At 42.3% G+C, this 8,023-nt stretch overlaps 1 protein-coding gene across 10 annotated transcripts in view; it reads right to left on the reverse strand.

Annotated features, from left to right (window-relative positions):
- Fam135a (family with sequence similarity 135 member A) overlaps positions 1–7,672 on the reverse strand; it is a 93,405-nt gene extending 85,733 nt beyond the window's left edge. For 7 of the 10 annotated variants that reach the window (XM_031367061.1, XM_031367060.1, XM_031367056.1 and 4 more), the window contains exons 1-2: positions 7,380–7,517; positions 5,928–6,016 (exon numbers count right to left, since the gene is read on the reverse strand). The gene's annotated coding sequence lies outside the window, so the exon portion shown is untranslated. Of the gene's footprint in view, positions 1–5,927; positions 6,017–7,379 lie in introns of all 10 variants that reach the window. The other 3 variants (XM_031367057.1, XM_031367054.1, XM_031367053.1) reach the window with 2 other exon arrangements.
- Between the last annotated feature and the right edge of the window lie 351 nt (positions 7,673–8,023).

Raw genomic sequence — 8,023 nt, forward strand, 5'->3', positions numbered from 1 at the left:
TCTTAAAAAAAAAAAAAAACTCAGGTGACTGCAGATGCTGGAGAGGATGTGGAGAAAGAGGAACATTGCTCCATTGCCGGTGGGATCATAAGCTGGTACAATCACTCTGGAAATCAGTTTGGTGGTTCCTCAGAAAATTGGGCATAGTACTACCTGAGGACCCAGCTATACCACGCCTGGGCATATACCCAAAAGATGTTCCAACATATAACAAGGACATATGCTCCACTATGTTCATAGCAGCCTTATTGATAGTAGTCAGAAGCTGGAAAGAACACAGATGTCCCTCAACAGAGGAATGGATACAGAAAATGTGGTACATTTACACAATGGAATACTACTCAGCTATTAAAAACAATGAATTCATGAAATCTGTAGGCAAATGGATGGAACTAGAAAATATCATCCTAAGTGAGGTAACCCAATCACAAAAGAATGCACATGGTATGCACTCACTGATAAGTAGATACTAGCCCAGAAGTTCATAATACCCAAGATACAATTCACAGACCCCATGAAGCTCAAGAAGAAGGACACCAAAGTGTGGATACTTCCGTCCTTCTTAGAAGGGGGATCAAAATATCCATGGGAGGAGATACAATGTGTGGAGCAGAAACTGAAGGAAAGGCCATCCAGAGACTGCCCCATCTTGTGATCCATCCCATATACAGTTACCAAATCCAAACACAATTGTGGATGCCAACAAGTGCTTGTTGACAGGACCCTGATAGAGCTGTCTCCTGAGAGTCTCTGCCAGTGCCTGACAAATACAGAAGTGGCCACTCACAACCATCCATTGGACTGATCACAGGGTCCCTAATGGAGGAACTAGAGAAAGGACCCAAGGAGCTGAAAGTGTTTGTAACCACATAGGAAGAACAAGAATATGAACCAACCAGGACCTCCAGAGCCCCTAGAGACTAAACCACCAACCAAAAAGTACACATGGAGAGGGACTCATGGCTCCAGCTGCTTATGTAGCAGAAGATGGCCTTGTGGGACATCAATGAGAGGAGAGGCCCTTGGCCCGGTGAAGGTTCGATTCCCAGTGTAGGGGAATGCCAAGACAGGAAAGTGGGAGTGGGTGGGTTAGTGAGCAAAAGGAGAGAGGATGGAATGGGGAGGTTGGAGGGGAAATGAGGAAAAGGGATAACATTTAAAATGTAAATAAAGAAAATATCTAATAAAAAAAGAGAAAAAGAGAGAGAGAACAAGTTAAGCAAGGCAAAGTGTATCTAGAATTTTGCTGGCATTCCTCACTCCTCAAAGTAAACTCTGAATTTAGCATTTTACTAGCTACTTGCACACTGCATGAATTACACAAAATTAAAAATAGAGAATTAGACTCCCTTCTTTGGGGGAAGGGAGAGAGGACAGAAGAAAGGGGAGAGGAAAGGGGAGAGTAATTTGACAGACATGTTTCTGGAAAGTTTTGTTCTCCGTTGGTGATACCAAATAGAGAGCAAACAGCAGAGTGAAATAAAAGCAAATACAGGCACTTATGATGTGTGCAGCAACTCCTACGCTAGCAGCTTTAACTATGCTATTTGATTTCTTTCTCCTATAAGTCTGCAAATTAAAATTTCCAGGAACACAAAATGTTCCTGTAACTATTCCAAGGTCACACAGAAAGGAATTAATGAAAAAAGACATGTCCATATTTTCACTTACAATACTCTAAAATCCACACCTGTAAATAACAATTAATGATAATGAAGCCATAGATAAATGTGCTCATCAGAGGAAAAACCAGAAAGAAACACTAGTAGGAAAAACTACACTTACTAAATTAACTATGTTCAGCCTCCCATGTAATCAAAAGTATTTCCTATGACATCCTTAAAGTTCTCTCACCCACTGCCACAAGCAAAAGCATACTTTGAAGAGATTGTCCCTTCTGGTTTCATTAAAGCTTGTGTTTATACAGCTGACTATTAAAAAGAAAACACATTATTACTAATATTACAACTGACATTTACATAAGTAGGCACTCTAAAAATCAACAAAAGGAACACTGTTGAATTAGAAAACTGTGTCAATGGCAAAAAAGGAAAAATAAAAAATAAAAATCAAGCCGGGCGGTGGTGGCCCATGCCTTTAATCCCAGCACTTGGGAGGCAGAGGCAGGTGGATTTCTGAGTTTGAGGCCAGCCTGGTCTACAGAGTGAGTTCCAGGACAGCCAGGGCTACACAGAGAAACCCTGTCTCGAAAAAACTAAAAATGAAAAATAAAAAATAAATAAATAAAACCCAGTAGGAAGCATTAGTTATCCTGAGTTTGTCCATATTTCCTTCTGTACATGAGAATGGAGTGAACTATTAGTTTTTCATGTGACAATGGAGAACCCTACCTCCAGTATCATTTGGATAATAGGAACACGGGATTTATTAAAACCAGTTCATACAAACTTTTTAAGAATACATTAAAGTAGAGGACTTCTAATCCAGCAACATGGCTGCTCTAGCAAGGACTCACATCTAAAGATATGATCCGGGCAGATTGCAATCACGCCCTGGATTACAATCTGTCTGATCTGGCTAGAATAGACAAGCCCTTAGTACACACCTTTAGTCCCTAACAGTGAAGGTAAGGTTAGTTTGTAGAAGGAAACAGCCATGTTCATGTTTGAAAGTGAGGTCTCATGGAGGGGCAAAGTGAGGGATCAGAGAAAGATTTGACAGAACAGGACATGCTCAATTCACACAGGAATTGTGAATCACAGTGATCTTCTAATGTCTAGTTCAAGGATCTACTCAACAATTGTTTTTTTTTTTTTTTTTTTTTTTTTTTTTTTTGGTTATCTCAACAGAAAACAAGTCTTAGAACCAAAGTAAAGAGAAAACTACCGTAAGAAATACTGTCTCCTTGACATCCTATGCTTCCTTATATTATTCCTCATATTATTTATTCCTTATATTATATTCCTTGTATTATTTATGCTTCCTTATTATTCCATGACCAACTTTGATATCATACCTGGATTCTAATTCAGACTTAAATCTGTTTTCTCAAATGGAAATAATTTTATAATCCCTACCTGAGAAACTAATGCTCACAAAGTAATATACACAAAGCACTAAATGTGGTACTTGGTGCATGATTCTCAACAAAAGCTAACAGTGTGACTTTTATCATAATTTTTAAATAATCTGTTTGAGAAAATATCTACTCCAAATAATATAGATCAAGTAAAACTAGTTATATTTTCAAGTGGATAGCCTAACAATATCTTCACTTATAGGACAGACAACTTTAAATGGAGAATGATTAACTCCAATTAAAATCCAATGAAGATCTTTATAAAGGTTGGGCAAATAAACAATTGAAGATTTCAATTAGGAACTTAAAGAATGTTTTTACTGATTTCACTTCTAATATCTCCCCTCCTCCCCTATCCCCGCTCATCTGTATGATTTAAAAACTCTTCTATGAGCATTAATATTACTGTATGGCAATGTAGTTATGAGTTTGACATAAAGGAGCTGGGGAAAGCCTGTGCTCTGACCCTGTCTACCTGAATTGGGAACTCCTTTTAAGCCTTAAAGCTAAGGAAGGATGAGGACAGTATGAAAATCTGGAGCTCTCAATTCCAAAAGACAAAAGCCTGGGACAGAGTACACAGGCTCCCATGGTCTTACACTGGTGATGATGATCCCAGACCTTGTTACTTATACATGAAGAGAAACTTCCAAGTCTATAACTTACTGGCACTTTGTATACATCAATGATCACGTGTGACATTCAACACTGTTGTAACAATAATTATGAATGATGTACTTGTCTACCATAGTACAACTATAATTCAACAGGATTCAATAGGATTCAATAGGGATTCAATAGGGAACACCAAGTCTAGGGCAGACGAAACTTACTGTTGCTAAAGGACATGATAAAACTTAACAGAAATGGTCTAAATGCCTATAGAGAACCCACTGCATTTGGTCAAACCCAGACTTCTAATATTCACAAAATAATTTAGAAATAATTTCTGTATTATGACTGGTGTGACAGAACTCTATAAAAAGGAAAAATACACGATATAATTTTCTTAGAACTGTCTCTTGGTTGAGAAATAATTCATAAAGTTGGTTTCATAAAAACAAGAACTGGGAACGAGTTTTAAATAGAAGATACCCTTTGATGACAACATATACCTGGCACCTTTGTATTTCTGTATTTCTATTAAAGAGGTTAATTTTTATATTTAACACACCCTTAATAACTGAACATTTAGGTGCATGTTAAAAACTGAAAATACTTAAAATATGCAACCACCGTAGAGGTGTCTAACTACACTCTTGAAAACATGCAGCCTAACAACATGTACTGTAACTTTTTTGAAAATGTCTGGATCCAGTAAGAATGTTCTCTCTATCACAACTCTGCATCTGGTTCCTACTCGTTCCTGAACCTTCTTCCTGACACTCAAACTGACCTACTCACTTCAAGGCTCTAAGCTTTATCTCCACTCACTTAAACAAACACATGTATACATCACAAAGTTCACTAAGTAGCTTTTTCCTCAATACCTCAATTGAAAAACAAAGGAAATCCTTGCCTTTTATATCTCCTAAACAATCTCTCGTGACCCCTAAGTCCCAAGAGGTTCTAGTTTACAGAAACTAAAGTGAACACAAGAGACAACAGGAAACTAGAGAGTCACTAAAGCTAGAACTCTTACAGTTCCTTTCTGGATTGACTCCTGGCAAACAAAGTGTTCGTCTCTTTTATATGTTGAATGACCCAATGCCTGCTCATTATGTCTGAACATTAACTAATCTAAGCTCGTTCATAGTTCACTACTGTTCTACTAGATACAGGGTATAGAAATATGAAATTTTAAAAAAGACATCAAACTGTTTAGCTTGATCTTCAGGGATTTAAGTACTAGTAACTTTATTGTTGTTAGCCTATAATTAAACAAACAAAAATTATGTATTTACGTGGTAATTTTTGTCTGTGATGGCCCTAAACATGTTTAAGTGAAGGGTGATGACAGACAGATTACTGGGTTGCCAGCATTACTACCACAGTTTACAGGTGGAGACATTGAGGGAGGGGTTAAATGGCTTCTTCAGACTACTACTGAGTTATGCTCTGGGTTCAAATCTTTTCCCATTTACTCTTGTGCCTGCTGTATAGCATAGGCCCCTTACTTCAATTCAAAGAAAGTTCAAGTTGTTCACTATCATACTAAGACTTTGTAGATGGTGACTTTCTAACAGATATTTCCCTACAAGTAAAGAGACTGATTTCTAAAGGAGAGCCAGCACTCTGAGAAGCAGCAATCATTCACGTGCATTTGAAAAAGCACTTAAAATGTAAACTACTGGAAAAGTTCTTCACAACATCACACATGCTAGCTCTTTAAGAGAAATGTAGTTGAGACCCTGGGAGCTCTGAGGGTACTACTTAGTTCATATTGTTGTTAGTCCTAAGGGGCTGCAAACCCCTCAGCTCCAAGAGCTCCCAGGGTCTCAACCACCAACCAAGGACTGCACATGGAGGGGTCTGATTGTTCTGGCAGCATGTGTATAGTAGAGGATTGCAAATTCGATCATCAATAGGAGGAGAGGACCTCAGCCCTGTGAAGGTTCTATGCCCCAGTGTAGGGGAATGCCAGGGCCAGTAAGTGGGAGAGGGCGGGGTGGCAGGCATGGGGAAGTGGGAGGCAACAGGGGTTTGTTTTTGTTGTTTTTGTTTGTTTCTTTGTTTTTTGGAGGGGAAACTGGGAATGGAGAAATTTACATGTAAATAAAGAAAATATCTTTAAAAAAAAAAAAAAAGAGAGAAATGTAGTTTAACAACACCGGGTGCTTCTACTTTTCACTTGTAAGTCACTCTGAACAAGAAACTACTCCCTTTTCCCCCCTGTCTTGGTATTTTTCTTCTAAAAACAAAAAGTAGAAAAAAATGTAAGTCCTACCTGGCGTAGATAATGTAAGGAAGAACTTATTGTTTGTAGGCTGTTTTGAGATTCCAGAATGAAATACATAATCCAGTTGTTCTTCAACCCTAAAATAAAGACAAACTTTACTGAAAATAATTGCCTCAGCAGATGCCTCCAGAATCTGATACTACACCATTATTAACAGAAACACAAGTTTCACCTGAATTAGATTTGACTCAAAATGGAGGGAAGAAAAGCCCCCAAATATATTAAATTCTTGTGCCCAAATCAAAAGATTAATACTTCTTGCTTGTTCTTCCTCAATGAGCAGATATCCTATTCTTGTTAGCAGAAACTATGCATTTATTAAATAGAACAGGCTCAGAATGATGTAACCAACTGTAATCGTGAAAGTAAAACACCGTATCAATACATTTTATATAGGAATTTTTGTTAAATTTCATTTCAGGTTTGTTCCTGGACAACTGTTATTTACTGGAGCATCAAGCTCTGGCAGATCTTAACTCTTTCTAAATGGCCAGACTGTTTCTCATAACATGACTGGAACATGTAATTCTTCAAGATCTAGTAAAGTAAACTTTAGGTAATTTAGGTAATTTCTGGTGGAGAACGATTAAGAAACTCTCTGGAAGCTTCAGTAGGGATACTAGGCATATCCCTAGCTTATGTAGAAAGCAGAAGAGCCAAGAGGTTGTTACAACTCTTCAGGGATGTAATAAAAAGTAAAACATATGGGCTGAAAAAGAGGTTCCATCTATACAAACAGGAGAAAAGGGGGGTCTTATGGATTAAAAACACCAACATTAAAGAAATGAAATCGGTTCGGTATGAAGCTACTGGACGGAAAGCAACGAGGCAGGGTACCAAAAGAGGTAAGAGAGTGAGGGCCTCTGAGAGCAAGACTGAACACAGAACACTGGAGTAAAGGGATGCTTAAGCGCAACAACAAGAAAACGAGCAAAAAGCCAAAAAGCCCACCCTCCCACAAGTCAGTAACTAACAAAAGAGCTAGAATGATGTGCCCAAGGAGGAAATTAGTGCCAACAGCAAGAAATCTGGTCAGCGACAGCCAAAGAGGTTTACGACTGGGGATGCACAGTCGAGGGAAGCAACCGGCGCAGAGCTGGACCGACATCGAGGGACCACCGGGGGCCAAAGGGCACGCGAGCGCGGTTGGAAGCGAAGCGAATGAGGCTCGAAGGGGCCAGGCGGCTACGAAGGAGCGGGGCGGAGAGCGGACTGGACACCGGGCACGACGGGTGGCGAGGGCCGGACCGGAGCACCCGCTTACGCGCCGCGCCCCTCGCGTCCCCGCCGACCTTCAGCGGCCCAGAACCCGACTCCGACGGAGGCCGGGGTGCCAGAGCCGGACGAGGAGAGGAGGCCGCTTCCCGTCCGGCCCCGCGGGGGAGATGGACCTGGCCCGGGTCGCGGGGCCGGGAGTCGTGCGGGCAGCGAGGGGCTCACCTCTCAACCCGTGCGGCCTCGGCTGGCGTCTGTGCGACGGAGGAGCTCTGCGTCCGGCTGGTAGGCGTCCTTACCCAGGTCCGCACCATCCCGCCCCGGGGCCGGCTCACACCGCCGCCATCGCAGCACCCGCAACCACCGCAAAGCCCGGGAGCCGGTTCGTCACTGGCGCTCGGCTCCCGGCCCAGAGCCGCCGGTGAGCATGCGCAGTCGCCTCGGTCCCGAGGGAACCCGGCCGGGGATCGCTACCTGCGTTCAACAGGTCCCGGCCCGCGGCCCCGCCCCTGGTGTTCTCCCCTCCCCCTCCCTCAACGCTCCGCCCTCTCGGAGGCGAGGACCCCGCCCCCTTGGTTTCCAAGTCCCGCCCCTCTCTCCCCCCACCTCCCGCCCACAGGAACCACAGCGGCTGCAGCCCCGCCGGCGCCAACCGAGATTTCAAGATTTGTTCTCCCTTGCCGGCTCGCTGCTCCCGAGTTCCCGCGAGAACGAGCGGGAGGCTTGCGTCAATAAAGAGCGCGAGCCCAGCCGGGGTGGGAGCTGGGGCCTGGTGTGAACCACTAGTCGGGAGTTAAAGGGGCCCCAAGAGACGCGAAAGGACAGTTGAAGACCGAAGAGATTTCTCTTGATGTCATCCTTTCTCCTCC

The sequence above is a fragment of the Mastomys coucha genome, unplaced genomic scaffold (assembly GCF_008632895.1).
Source record: "Mastomys coucha isolate ucsf_1 unplaced genomic scaffold, UCSF_Mcou_1 pScaffold14, whole genome shotgun sequence".
In the NCBI taxonomy this organism is placed as follows: Eukaryota; Metazoa; Chordata; class Mammalia; order Rodentia; family Muridae; genus Mastomys; species Mastomys coucha.